The sequence below is a fragment of the Nerophis ophidion genome, linkage group LG07, assembly GCF_033978795.1.
Source record: "Nerophis ophidion isolate RoL-2023_Sa linkage group LG07, RoL_Noph_v1.0, whole genome shotgun sequence".
NCBI classification, from domain to species: domain Eukaryota; kingdom Metazoa; phylum Chordata; class Actinopteri; order Syngnathiformes; family Syngnathidae; genus Nerophis; species Nerophis ophidion.
Window position 1 is genome coordinate 71,962,418 of NC_084617.1, and position 15,575 is coordinate 71,977,992.

Consider the following 15,575-nt stretch of genomic DNA (forward strand, 5'->3'; position numbering starts at 1 on the left):
GCTGGTCTCGCTTTGTTCGACATTTTTAATTCCAAGAGAGACAAAACTCAAATAGAATTTGAAAATCCAAGAAAATATTTTAAAGACTTGGTCTTCACTTGTTTAAATAAATTCATTTATTTTTTTACTTTGCTTCTTATAACTTTCAGAAAGACAATTTTAGGGAAAAAATACAACCTTAAAAATGATTTTAGGATTTTTAAACACATATACCTTTTTACCTTTTAAATTATTTCCTATTCTTTCCTGAGAATTTAAATCAATGTTCAAGTATTTTATTTTTTTATTGTAAAGACTAATAAATACATTTTAATTTAGTTCTTCATTTAACTTCTGTTTTTTCGACGAAGAATATTTGTGGAATATTTCTTAACTTATTATGATTAAAATTTAAAAAAAATATTCTGGCAAATCTAGAAAATCTGTAGAATCAAATTTAAATCTTATTTCAAAGTCTTTTGAATTTCTTTTAAAATTTTTGTTCTGGAAAATCTAGAAGAAATAATGATTTGTCTTTGTTAGAAATATAGCTTGGTCCAATTTGTTATATATTCTAACAAAGTGCAGATTAGATTTTAGTTTATTTAAAACATGTCATCAAAATTCTAAAATTAATCTTAATCAGGAAAAATTACTAATGATGTTCCATAAATTATTTTTTAAATTTTTTCAAAAAGATTTGAATGAGCTAGTTTTTTCTCTTCATTTTTTTCGGTAGAATTTCAAATTTTATAGAGTCAAAATTGAAGATAAACTATGTTTCAAAATTTCGTTTTCATGTTTTTCCTGTTTTCTCCTCTTTTAAATCGTCCAATTAAGTGTTTTTTTCATCATTTATTCTGTACAAAAAAAACCTTCCGTAAAAGGAAAAAAAATGTACGACGGAATGATAGACAGAAATACCCATTTTTATATATATATATATATATAGAGATTTATTTATTAAAGGTAAATTGAGTAAATTGGCTATTTCTGGCAATTTATTTAAGTGTGTATCAAACTGGTAGCCCTTGGCATTAATCAGTACCCAAGAAGTAGCTCTGAAAAATCCAAAGCAAGCTGGGGCCATTTTGATAGTTTTTATTTTAAAAACCAATACAATATATGTATAAAAATATACATTTAGGCCTCCAATCAGGTTTGATCCCGGGGACACCAAAGGGTTTTGGTCAAATAAAATATTAAAATTGTGTCATTATTCAGTATTATTATTATTATAGGCTTAAATCTCTAGATCAACATTAGGACTATCTGTCAATATAACCTTTTAATAAAATTAAGTTGTATGCTCTTTTTGTCAAAGAAAACCATTTTTTTATTGAAAAAACACAAAATATGCAATGTTTTCACCCAAAAACATTTTTAAGTGGAATATCATAGATTATATAATAAGTGTATCTTTAAAAAGGTCAATAAGTCATAACAACATTGATTTTAATTTATTATTATTTTTTGAGCAATGTTGCTTAAAAAAAAAATCACACTAAAATTATTGGGGATCCAAAACGATCCTCTTCATTAAAGTATTGAAAAATTAATTATAATTATTTTGTTTACTTTTAACACAATAATCTCGAGATCAACTTCAGATCTATCCGTCAATTATAAGTTTTATTGTTGTTTATGGTTTTTGCTTGTTTGTTTTAAAACAAAAACGTTTGGCAAACACAAAATATGCAACATTTTACACAAAAAGTATCTCAAAGTGGAATATTTAATGTGACGTAATAGGTCAATAATTCATAATGACATTGATTTTTTTTATTTTTTTTTTATTAGAGTCAACATTGCAACATTTTCTTGTTAAATTTCACCTGTTTGCTCTTTAATACCAGTGTTTATGTTTTGTATTTTTTTAATTGTATTTTTAAAATGTGCCGTTGGGGCGTTAAAAAATTCCCTGCGGGCCGCAATTTAGACATCCTTCCATATCATGAGAAGAAACAAAGACTTAGGTAAAGACATGGTGTTTGGAAGATGTGAGGGTGTAGGTTGAAAAGGAAGACAAAGGCAAAGGTGGATGGAAGGAACGACCAAAACAACAGGAATGACATGAGCTGAGCTCAGTGATAGAGTGCTGGAAAGATCAATGATATCATCCGAGGTCGACATTCACTCTACAGAACCTAAGAAGAAGAATGGGAGACTTATAAGGTCAACATTTCACAACATTGATTTAGATTCATAATAATGGTTTGAGAGCACAGACCATTTCAAATAAAGAAAACATCATAAGGCCCTCGGACCCTTGTGGGTCCCACTCATATAAGTGAGTCATATGTTAATATTGTTTTTATACTTTCTCAACGCATAAATCTGGAGATCAATTTCAGATCTACCCTTTGATATTAAGTTTTTGTTATTGTTCATGTGCTTTTATGTTTTATGCCCTCAGAAAGTCAAATATTTGATGTGAAGTAGTTGGAGCCTTAACTAAGTCAATAATTCATAACAACATTGATTTTGATTCATAATAATTGTTTGAGTTTTAAGCATTTTAGATAAAAAAAAAAGACATTTTTCATAAAAGTGTTAAAAGTAAGTCATGAATATATATATATGTGTGTGTGTGTGTGTGTGTGTGTGCATATATATATATATATATATATATATATATATATGTATGTATGTATATATATGTTTGTGTGTATATATATATGTGTATATATATATTTATATATATCCATCCATACATCCATCTTCTTCCGCTTATCCGAGGTCGGGTCGCGGGGGCAACAGCCTAAGCAGGGAAGCCCAGACTTCCTTCTCCCCAGCCACTTCGTCTAGCTCTTCCCGGGGGATCCCGAGGCGTTCCCAGGCCAGCCGGGAGATATAGTCTTCTCAACGTGTCCTGGGTCTTCCCCGTGGCCTCCTACCGGTTGGACGTGCCCTAAACACCTCCCTAGGGAGGCGTTCGGGTGGCATCCTGACCAGATGCCCGAACCACCTCATCTGGCTCCTCTCGATGTGGAGGAGCAGCGGCTTTACTTTGAGTTCCTCCCGGATGGCAGAGCTTCTCACCCTATCTCTAAGGGAGAGCCCCGCCACACGGTGGAGGAAACTAATTTCGGCCGCTTGTACCCGTGATCTTATCCTTTCGGTCATGACCCAGAGCTCATGACCATAGGTGAGGATGGGAACGTAGATCGACCGGTAAATTGAGAGCTTTGCCTTCCGGCTCAGCTCCTTCTTCACCACAACAGATCGAAACAGCGTCCGCATTACTGAAGACGCCGCACCGATCCGCCTGTCGATCTCACGATCCACTCTTCCCTCACTCGTGAACAAGACTCCTAGGTACTTGAACTCCTCCACTTGGGGCAGGGTCTCTTCCCCAACCCGGAGATGGCACTCCACCCTTTTCCGGGCGAGAACCATTGACTCGGACTTGGAGGTGCGGATTCTCATTCCTGCCGCTTCACACTCGGCTGCGAACCGATCCAGTGAGAGCTGAAGATCCCGGCCAGATGAAGCCATCAGGACCACATCATCTGCAAAAAGCAGAGACCTAATCCCGTGGCCACCAAATCGGAACCCCTCAACGCCTTGACTGCGCCTTGAAATTCTGTCCATAAAAGTTATGAACAGAATCGGTGACAAAGGACAGCCTTGGCGGAGTCCAACCCTCACTGGAAACGTGTCCGACTTACTGCCAGCAATGCGGACCAAGCTCTGGCACTGATCATACAGGGAGCGGACCGCCACAATCAGACAGTCCGATACCCCATACTCTCTGAGCACTCTCCACAGGACTTCCCGAGGGACACGGTCGAATGCCTTCTCCAAGTCCGCAAAGCACATGTAGACTGGTTGGGCAAACTCCCATGCACCCTCAAGAACCCTGCCGAGAGTATAGAGCTGGTCCACAGTTCCACGACCAGGACGAAAACCGCACTGTTCCTCCTGAATCCAAGGTTCGACTATCCGGCGTAGCCTCCTCTCCAGTACACCTGAATAAACCTTACCGGGAAGGCTGAGGAGTGTGATCCCATGATAGTTGGAACACACCCTCCGGTCCCCCTTCTTAAAGAGAGGAACCACCACCCCGGTCTGCCAATCCAGAGGTACCGCCCCCGATGTCCACGCGATGCTGCAAATTTATATATATATATGTGTGTGTGTATATATATGTGTATATACATGTTTATATGTATGTATATGTATATTTTCATATATTTATATATATGTATATATATTAGGGGTGTGGGAAAAAATCGATTCGAATACGAACTGCGATTCTCACGTTGTGCGATTCAGAATCGATTCTCATTTTTTTTAATTGATTTTTTTTTTTTTAATCAATCCAACAAAACAATACACAGCAATACCATAACAATGCAATCCAATTCCAAAACCGAACCTGACCCAGCAACACTCAGAACTGCAATAAACAGAGTAATTGAGAGGAAACACAAACACCACACAGAACAAACCAAAAGTAGTGAAACAAAAACAAATATTTTACACAATATCAATATTAGTTATAATTTCAGCATAGCAGGGATTAAAAATCCCTCATTGACATTATCATTAGACATTTATAAAAATAATAAAAGAAGAACAATAGTGTCACAGTGGCTTACACTTGCATCGCATCTCTTAATCTTGACAACACACTGTGTCCAATGTTTTCACAAAGATAAAATAAGTCATATTTTTGGTTCGTTTAATAGTTAAAACAAATTTACATTATTGCAATCAGTTGATAAAACATTGTCCTTTACAATTATAAAAGCTTTTTACTCTGCTAGAATGTCAGCAGACTGGGGTAGATCCTGCTGAAATCCTATGTATTGAATGAATACAAAATCGTTTAGAGTTGGAAAAATATCGTTTTTGAATCGAGAATCGCGTTGAATTGTAAAAAAATCGATATATGATCGAATCGCGACCCCAAGAATCGATATTGAATCAAATCGTGGGACACCCAAAGATTTGCAGCCCTATTACATACATACACATATATATACATATATACATATATACATACACATACATATATCGATTCACTGGTGCCGTGTTTTGTTGCCTGGTTTGCGCGTGACGTCACATCTGTTTGAATTAGCACTTGAGAGTGGCAAGTACTTGATAGCACTTGAAAGGAAAACAAGCAATTTAGAAGCGGCCATGTTCTTAGTAATCTTGCAAGCCATCAATGTTTTATGACCAAAACCCAAACATGCCAAATAGAAAACGTTCGAAAATGTGGCTCGTCTTTTCCAAATGCGACGCCGATGCATATTAAGCTAATTAATTGGACGTTCATGGTGTTAAAACCTGAAAATGACTTGTCTAGGGTACATTTAATAATGATGAAAAATGATATATATATCTGCGATTAATCACGATTAATTTCAAGTTCACTATGAACGATGCGATTAATAGCGATTAAATATTGTAATCGTTTGACAGACCTAATATTGATTTTTTTTTTCATTTTTTACTTTGAATGCTTGAATTGCTGAACTGCAGATCAACCCGTCAATATTAAGTTATTGTTATTTTTCTATGTTTAATTTTTTTTTTGTAAAGTGAAGTGAAGTGAATTATATTTACATAGCGCTTTTCTCAAGTGACTCAAAGCGCTTTACATAGTGAAACCCAATATCAAAATTACATTTAAACCAGTGTGGGTGGCACTGGGAGCAGGTGGGTAAAGTGTCTTGCCCAAGGACACAACGGCAGTGGCTAGGATGGGGGAGGCGGGAATCAAACCTGCAACCCTCAAGTTGCTGGCACGGCCGCTCTACCAACCGAGCTATGCCAAAAAAGTACCACCTTTTTTGTATAGCAAAACATTTTTTTTTAATTCAGTAATTTCCCTCTAAAATCTTCGTGGTTCGGGCATCTGGTCAGGATGCCACTCCCTAGGGAGGTGTTTAGGGCACGTCCAGCCGGTAGGAGGCCACGGGGAAGACCCAGGACACGTTGGGAAGACTATGTCTCCCAGCTGGCCTGGGAACGCCTCGGGATCCCCCCGGGAAGAGCTAGACGAAGTGGCTGGGGAGAGGGAAGTCTGGCCTTCCCTGCTTAGGCTGCTGCCCCCGCGACCCAACCTCGGATAAGCGGAAGAAGATGGATGGATGGATGGAATATGACATCATGCAACACAAATTAGTAAAACATTAGTTAGATTAAATATGGCTACAGGACTTGTACAGGACTTCACTTCAAAGTGTCCAATGTTGTTTCTAGCATAATCCAGAGCAGGGGTCGGGAACCTTTTTGGCCTGAGAGAGCCATGAAAGCCAAATATTTCAAAATGTATTTCCGTGAGAGCCATATCATATTTTTTTTAACACTGAATACAACTAAATGTGTGCATTTTTAAGTAAGACCGACATTTTTAGAGTATAATAAGTCTCTTATTCTTTTTAATAACATTGTTATTCTGAATCTAACCAATAATAAATCAAATGTCATGTCTGTTGATCATGTTTTTGTTTGGCCATGTGCTGTTTGTTCTTTGGACTCTTTAAGTTCCTGTTTTTTTTCCACTCCCTTGTCTGATTTCATTTTGTCCACCTGTCTCTGGTGGACAAAATGCCCGCTCACCTGCTTCCCGAGCACTAATCAGAGGCAGCATTTAAGCTCGTCTTTGCCAGTCAGTCGCCCTGTGCTGACTTGTTTCATGCCATATAAAGTAAGTTTTGTTTGACTTATGTTCTTAGTCTGTTTATGCGTTAGCTTTGTTCCTTAGTCCAAGTTGTGCCTCCGCTGTGAGCGATTTTTGTTTGTATATTTTTTTAGTTAAAATTAAATCATGTTTTTATCTAAATGCCGTGTCCGGAGTAGTCCGTCTGCCTTCCTGGGAGAACGACCCCGCAGCAAGCTGCAACAACCCCCCCGCATCGTGACATAAAATACTTCTTACCATTAATGCGACTTCTTGAACCGGTGCGGTAAAAAAACGGATGGATGGATTTAAATGCATGAGAATGTTTTGTATTTTGCACGTTATTTTTAACACTGTGATTACCAGCAAAAATTATTCATAATTATCGCGTTAAGCAATGTCCGCTAAGATTTATCCGAGAGCCAGATGCAGTCATCAAAAGAGCCACATCTGGCTCTAGAGCCATAGGTTCCCTACCCCTGATCTAGACCATGGGCTGGCAACCCAAAATGTTGAAAGAGCCATATTGGACCAAAAATACAAAACAAAAATCGGTCTGGAACCGCGAAAAAAAATCTTATATAAGTCTTATAATAAAGACAACACATGATGTAAGTGTCTATATTAGCTACCTCCCTGCTTGCCACTCAGCATCTAGGGTTGGAATTGGGGGTTAAATCACCAAAATGACTCATGGGCGTGGCCACCGCTGCTGCCCACTGCTCCCCTCACCTCCCAGGGGTTGAACAAGGGGATGGGTCAAATGCAGAGGACAAATTTCACCACACCTAGTGTGTGTGTGTGACAATCATTGGTACTTAACTTATATCAAAGGCTGACCCAAATCTTCGTTGACAGAAATGTTGTATTTTGCTGTGGTCTGGAACACTGGTACACAAACAACTAGGAGAAATATTATTCATACTGATAATACGTCATGAGACATGCATACATTATTAAGTAAAGAAAAAATAGCTCAAATATAGCTACAAACGAGGCAGAATAATGTACGTACAGTTAGCCTAAATAGCATGTTAGCATCGATGGATTGACCAAATTTGAACCAAATACAATATTTTAAGTTTTGCCGATTTTATTTTGTTACACACAGTCAAACTGCTTTTTAGATGCTCGGATAACTCTGCTCCCCAATTGCTCTGCAAGGCCATTACAAGACTGCAAAGTCCTACCAGATCTACCGCCCGAGCAATGTCAAAAAGCAACTGTTGCGTTCCAGTCCGTAGAACATCTTTTGCCCGGACGGCCTTTTCGAAAAAAAAAGGACCACAACTATGGAACTCTCGAGCCGACACTTTGAAAAGTATACCTGCACTTGTCACTTTCAAAAAACAAAACAAAATTGTGGCTAGTTAAGCAACAATCGTGTTCCCATGTTTAGTTTTTACAATTTCTTTAAAAATCTAGTCTGCACTTTGTCTGTTATTATTATTGGCGTTTATCTAGTTTGCACGTTTCTGGATGTTGTTGATAAATGGCTTTTGCCTTGCATAGTAGAGCTTTAACTTGCCCTTACAGATGTAGCGACGAACTGTATTTAGTGACAGTGGTTTTCTGAAGTGTTCCTGAGCCCATGTGGTGATATCCTTTAGAGATTGATGTCGGTTTTTTTATACAGTGCCGTCTGAGGGATCATTCAATGTTGGTTTCCGGCCATGCCGCTTACGTGGAGTGATTTCTCCAGATTCTCTGAACCTTTTGATGATATTATGGACCGTAGATGTTGAAATCCCTAAATTTCTTGCAATTGCACTTTGAGAAACGTTGTTCTTAAACTGTTTGACTATTTGCTCACGCAGTTGTGGACAAAGGGGTGTACCTCGCCCCATCCTTTCTTGTGAAAGACTGAGCATTTTTTGGGAAGCTTGTTTTTATACCCAATCATGGCACCCACCTGTTCCCAATTAGCCTGCACACCTGTGGGATGTTCCAAATAAGTGTTTGATGAGCATTCCTCAACTTTATCAGTATTTATTGCCACCTTTCCCAACTTCTTTGTCACGTGTTGCTGGCATCAAATTCTTATGTTAATGATTATTTGCAAAAAATAATATGTTTTTATGTTTGAACATCAAATATGTTGTTTTTGTAGCATATTCAACTGAATATGGGTTGAAAATGATTTGCAAATCATTGTATTCTGTTTATATTTACATCTAACACAATTTCCAAACTCAAATGGAAACGGGGTTTGTATTTTCCTATTTTAATGATGTTGGATCTGTGTTGTTGTTGTTGTTGTTGGGGACAAGTGTTGTAAATTAGCTTTGGCTACAAACACTATGATCCATACATTGGATAATTGTTTCCGATGTCTATGTTTCTGTATCTGGCCCTATTTCAAATAAACATTTCTATATATATATTTTTAAATAAATATGCCTGATTAGCACTCCAGCAAATCAATAAAATCAACAAAGCTCACCATTGTTCATTCACGCACAGCATAAAACATGTGGTGGACAAAATGAGACGAAGAAGGAGGGGCATACAACACGTCTTTCTGTGTCAGCATCGGAGAAAGTTGTAGATGTAAACAAACTACGGTGAGTTCAAGGGTCGCTGAAATTAGCATGACAAAACGGTGCTTGCCGAATACTCTCATTAGTGAAGCATGTTTAATGTAAACAGTTGGTTTTCTAACAATTAGGAATGTTTGTTCTATAGAAAATATATTTTAATAGACATCCTATTCCATTTTTCACATCTCTGACAGAGGTCCAGGGAGCTGCTAAGGCGGTGGTAAAGAGCCGCGGGTTGCTGACCCCCCGCTTGATCTATATCAGGGGTAGGGAACCTATGGCTCTGGATCTGGCTCTCGGATAAATCTGAGGTGACGCTGCTTAACACAATAAGTAATGAATAATTCCACTTGTAATCAAAGTGTTAAAAATAACGATCAAAATAGAAAACACGCTCATGCATTTGAATCCATCCGTCCTTTTTTCTACCGCACTTGTTCAAGAAGTTCCATTAAGGGTAAGAAGGGATTTTATTTATTGTGGGTTAGTTTAGGGCTTGCTCTCCTGGGGGTTCTTAAAACCACCAAGCACCGACATGAGAGCCTGTTTCAGGGTTACAATATTTTTTTATTTTTCATTAAGTCTCTCAGTTGGTTTCCAGCAATTGTCTTTTTCTTTCGTTCTCGCTCGCGCTCTGGCTCCAGCTCCAACCCCGTCTCTACTCCTGGCTGCTGCTTATAAACAGAGCGACAGGGGATGAAATAACAAGGCCCAGGTGGGCCGTCTACGCACCTTTCGCTGATTTCGAGGCTGGTCCTGGCAACACCCTGCTTCGCTGCAGGCCCGCAGGCCACGCCCCCTCACAGTTAGCTTCAGAATAACAATGTTATTACAAAGAATAAGAGACCTGTTATACTCTATGTTGGTCTTACTTAAAAATGCACACGTTTAGTTGTGTTCAGTGCTAAAAAATATTTTATGGCGCTTACGGAAATACATTTTAAAATATTTGGATTCTTGGTTCTCGCAGCCGAAAAGGTTCCCGACCCCTGATCTATATGATGATGCAAAGCTGTTATTTTATAACGCTTCTTCCATGAAAACCAAACAAATCCAAACGTTTCCCTTTGAAACACGTGCAAATCCTCTTTCAGGTGTAATTTGACCATAGAGTATCATAATGTTCATATCATACCCGCAGGTAATTTGAATATCAACAACCTGCCAACAATTTGAAAGCAATAAAAAACCATGTTTGTGAGTTGGTAATGACGTTGTGTGGATGTGGTTACATATAATGATTGCATGTGCATGTGTGGCTTTTAGAGGACCTCGTATATACAAGGCTGCAATTTTATGTAAAGAAAAAAAGATCTTTGCAAATACATGCAAACATAAACATAGTTTGTGTCTGCTTGTCTGAAACCACATCAAATCTACCAAGTCCAGGCAGCCTGTTTCGATATGAAGATCTAGGATACTCTGCTGCAGATTCACGAAAACATGTAAGGCAACCAATTAAGTTAAAGTACGAATGATTGTCACACACACTCTAGGTGTGGCAAAATTATTCCCCGCATTTGACCCATTACCCTTGATCACCCCCTGGGAGGTGAGGGGAGCAGTGAGCAACAGCAGTGGCCACGCCCGGGAATCATTTTTGGTGATTTAACCCCCCAATTCCAACCCTTGATGCTGAGTGCCAAGCAGGGAGGTAATGGCTCCCATTTTAATAGTCTTTGGTAAGACTCGGCCGGGGTTTGAAGTCATAAGAATCGACCCTTCTCTTCTCCCATTGGTGGTGGGGCTTAGGGTTTGTTTTTGAACATATTTTTTAAGTCTTAAAAGGTAAAGTTAAAGTACCTATGGTTGTTACACACACACTAGGTGTGGCAAAATTATTCTCCCCAGTTGACCCATTACCCTTGATCACCCCCTGGGAGGTGAGGGGAGCAGTGAGCAGCAGCGGTGGCCACGCCCGGGAATCATTTTTGGTGATTTAACCCCCCAATTCCAACCCTTGATGCTGAGTGTCGAGCAGGGAGGTAATGGCTCCCATTTTTATAGTCTTTGGTATGACTCGGCCGGGGTTTGAAGTCATAAGAATCGACCCTTCTCTTCTCCCATTGGTGGTGGGGCTTAGGGTTTGTTTTTGAACGTATTTTTTGAGTCGTTAAAGTACCAATGATTGTCACACACACACACACACACACTAGGTGTGGCGAAATTATTCTCCGCATTCGACCCATTACCCTTGATCACCCCCTGGGAGGTGAGGGGAGCAGTGAGCAACAGCAGTGGCCACGCCCGGGAATCATTTTTGGTGATTCAACCCCCAATTCCAACCCTTGATGCTGAGTGCCAAGCAGGGAGGTAATGGCTCCCATTCTAATAGTCTTTAGTATGACTCGGCCGGGGTTTGAACTCATAAGAATCGACCCTTCTCTTCTCCCATTGGTGGTGTTGCTTAGGGTTTGTTTTTGAACTTATTTTTTGAGTCTTAAAAGTACCAATGATTGTCACACACACACACACACACTAGGTGTGGCGAAATTATTCTCCGCATTTGACCCATTACCCTTGATCACTCCCTGGGAGGTGAGGGGAGCAGTGAGCAACAGCAGTGGCCACGCCCGGGAATCATTTTTGGTGATTCAACCCCCAATTCCAACCCTTGATGTTGAGTTTCAAGCAGGGAGGTAATGGCTCCCATTCTAATAGTCTTTGGTATGACTCGGCCGGGGTTTGAACTCATAAGAATCGACCCTTCTCTTCTCCCATTGGTGGTGGGGTTTAGGGTTTGTTTTTGAACGTATTTTTTGAGTCTTAAAAGTTAAAGTTAAAGTACCTATGGTTGTTACACACACTAGGTGTGGCAAAATTATTCTCCCCATTTGACCCATTACCCTTGATCACCCTCTGGGAGGTGAGGTGAGCAGTGAGCAGCAGCGGTGGCCACGCCCGGGAATCATTTTTGGTGATTTAACCCCCCAATTCCAACCCTTGATGCTGAGTGTCAAGCAGGGAGGTAATGGCTCCCATTTTTATAGTCTTTGGTATGACTCGGCCGGAGTTTGAACTCATAAGAATCGTACTTCTCACATTGGTGGTGTGGCTTAGGGTTTGTTTTTGAACGTATTTTTATTAAGTCTTCAATTAGGCTGCAACATTCAGAGATATTTTACCACGACAGCAGCTCGACCCATGAAACCTGAACGCGTGCCACAGGTTCAAGATCCTGGGGAGGAAATATTAATCCGGGTAAGCACGATTTTTCATCAACTTTTGCTATAATTCACATTTGGCATTTGTAGTGGTTAGAATGTCCGCCCTGAGATGGGTAAGTTGTGAGTTCAAACCCCCGGCCGAGTCATGTCAAATAACATTAGAGGAATTGTTACAACGTGTAAATGGAATAAAACAGACAACATGTTTACTTGACCCTCTTCCTGGGAAACTGATCAAGGAGCTCTTTGTATTATTAGGTCCATCAGTGCTAAATATTATAAACTTATCACTCTCCTCGGGCATTGTTCCCCTAGCATTCAAAAAAGCGGTTATTCATCCTCTTCTTAAAAGACCTAACCTCGATCCTGACCTCATGGTAAACTACCGACCGGTGTCTCACCTTCCCTTTATTTCAAAAATCCTTGAAAAAATTGTTGCGGAGCAGTTAAATGAACATTTAGTGTCTAACAATGTCCCGGCAAGAAATCTGCGTTCAAAGGACTCCGGCTTATTAGTGATTCCCAAAGCCCAAAAAAAGTCTGCGGGCTATAGAGCGTTTTCCGTTCGGGCTCCAGTACTCTGGAATGCCCTCCCGGTAAAAGTTGAGATGCCACCTCAGTAGAAGCATTTAAGTCTCACCTTAAAACTCATTTGTATACTATAGCCTTTAAATAGACTCCCTTTTTAGACCAGTTGATCTGCCGTTTCTTTTCTTTTTCTTCTATGTCCCACTCTCCCTTGTGGAGGGGGGTCCGGTCCGATCCGGTGGCCATGTACTGCTCGCCTGTGTATCGGCTGGGGACATCTCTGCGCTGCTGATCCGCCTCCGCTTGGGATGGTTTCCTGCTGGCTCCGCTGTGAACGGGACTCTCGCTGCTGTGTTGGATCCGCTTTGGACTGGACTCTCGCGACTGTGTTGGATCCATTGTGGATTGAACTTTCACAGTATCATGTTAGACCCGCTCGACATCCATTGCTTTCCTCCTCTCCAAGGTTCTCATAGTCATCATTGTCACCGACGTCCCACTGGGTGTGAGTTTTCCTTGCCCTTATGTGGGCCTACCGAGGATGTCGTGGTGGTTTGTGCAGCCCTTTGAGACACTAGTGATTTAGGGCTATATAAGTAAACATTGATTGATTGATTGATTGAAATTCGCTAAATCTAGTGTGTGTGTGTGACAATCATTGGTACTTTAACTTAACTTTTTTTTCCAATCGTGGTCAAAAGTTGACATACACTTGTAAAGAACATAATGTCATGGCTGTCTTGAGTTTCCAATAATTTCTGCAAGTCCTATTTTTTTTATGATAGAGTGATTGGAGCACATACTGGTTGGTCACAAAAGACATTCATGAAGTTTGGTTCTTTTATGAATTTATTATGGGTCGACTGAAAAATGTGACCAAATCTGCTGGGTCAAAACATTCATGATCAATGTTGGTGATGTAGAAAAGCTACAATCAGATCAAATGAGCTTCATGGCTCATTTGATCTGGTTTCTCATAGTCAGCATTGTCACTGGCGTCCCACTGGATGTGAATTCTCCCTGCCCACTGGGTGTGAGTTTTCCTTGCCCTTTTGTGGGTTCTTCCGAGGATGTTGTAGTCGTAATGATTTGTGCAGTCCTTTGAGACATTTGTGATTTGGGGCTATATAAATAAACATTGATTGATTGATGGCACGGCCTCTTAACGTCATGTGAGTGATTATAATTGACGACACCTGTTGACTTCTCTGAGCCCATTTAATAGGGCTCATGTGATGCAGTCATTAGACGCGGTTAGAAACATGACAATGGGGAAGTTAAATGAACTCAGCACAGATAAAAATAAAAAAAAAGGAATCATTGACTTGAACAAGTCAGGAAAGACTCTTGGAGCCATTTCAAAGCGGCTTAAAGGGGAACATTATCACCAAACCTATGCAAGCGTCATTATATACCTTGATGTTGCAGAAAAAAGACCATGTATTTTTTTAAACCGATTTCCGAACTCTAAATGGGTGAATTTTGGCAAATTAAACGCCTTTCTGTTTATCGGTCTTTTAGCGATGACGTCAGAACGTGACGTCACCGAGGTAACACAGCCGCCATTTTCATTTTCACATTACAAACACCAGGTCTCAGCTCTGTTATTTTCCGTTTTTCAACTATTTTTTGGAACCTTGGAGACATCATGCCTCGTCGGTGTGTTGTCGGAGGGTGTAACAACACTAACAGGGAGGGATTCAAGTTGCACCACTGGCTAGAAATCTGCCGCCAGACCCCCATTGAATGTACCAGAGTGTCTTCACATTTGACCGGCGATGCTAAGACAGACATGGCACAGAGATGTATGGATAACCTGCAGATGCATTTGCAACAATTAAGTCAACGAAATCACAAAGGTGAGTTTTGTTGATGTTGTTGACTTATGTGCTAATCAGACATATTTGGTCACGGCATGACTGCCAGCTAATCGATGCCAACATGCTATGCTAATCGATGCTAACATGCTATTTACGCTAGCTGTATGTACATTTGAAACTAGATACCCACATTTAATGCGAAACAAACACTTACCAATCGACGGATTTAAGTTGCTCAAGTGTCACAAGATGCGAAAGTCCTGATCGTTTGGTCCGCACATTTTACCGGCGATGCTAATAAGGCAACCACTTCATTGGGTACACCCACGCTATGGCCGAATAGCGTCAATAGCTATTCGCTCAATAGCTTCAATTTCTTCTTCAACTTCGTTTTCGCTATATGCCTTCATACTCCGACCATCTGTTTCAATACATGCGTAATCTGTTGAATCGCTTAAGCCGCTGAAATCCGAGTCTGAATCCGAGCTAATGTCGCTATATCTTGCTTTGGTAACCGCCATGTTGTTTGTATTGGCAGCCCTGTATGACGTCACAGGGAAATGGATAGTGGTTTCGAAGATAGCGAATATAAGGCATTTTAAAACTTTATTTAGGGATATTCCGGGACCGGTAACATTTTGAAAAAAAAATCAAAAATACAACAAGCCACTGGGAACTGATTTTTATTGTTTTTAACCCTTTTGAAATTGTGATAATGTTCCCCTTTAAAGGCCTACTGAAACCCACTACTACCGACCAAGCAGTCTGATAGTTGCGGTCATAACCCAAAGCTCATGACCATAGGTGAGGATGGGAACGTAGATCGACGGGTAAATTGAGAGCTTTGCCTTCCGGCTCAGCTCCTTCTTCACCACAACGGATCGATACAGCGTCCGCATTACGA

At 40.1% G+C, this 15,575-nt stretch overlaps 1 protein-coding gene across 2 annotated transcripts in view; it reads left to right on the top strand.

Moving 5' to 3' along the window:
* Window positions 1-15,575, top strand: part of hk2 (hexokinase 2) — a 97,849-nt gene that overhangs the window by 80,896 nt on the left and 1,378 nt on the right. The gene's annotated exons all lie outside the window — the stretch shown is intronic.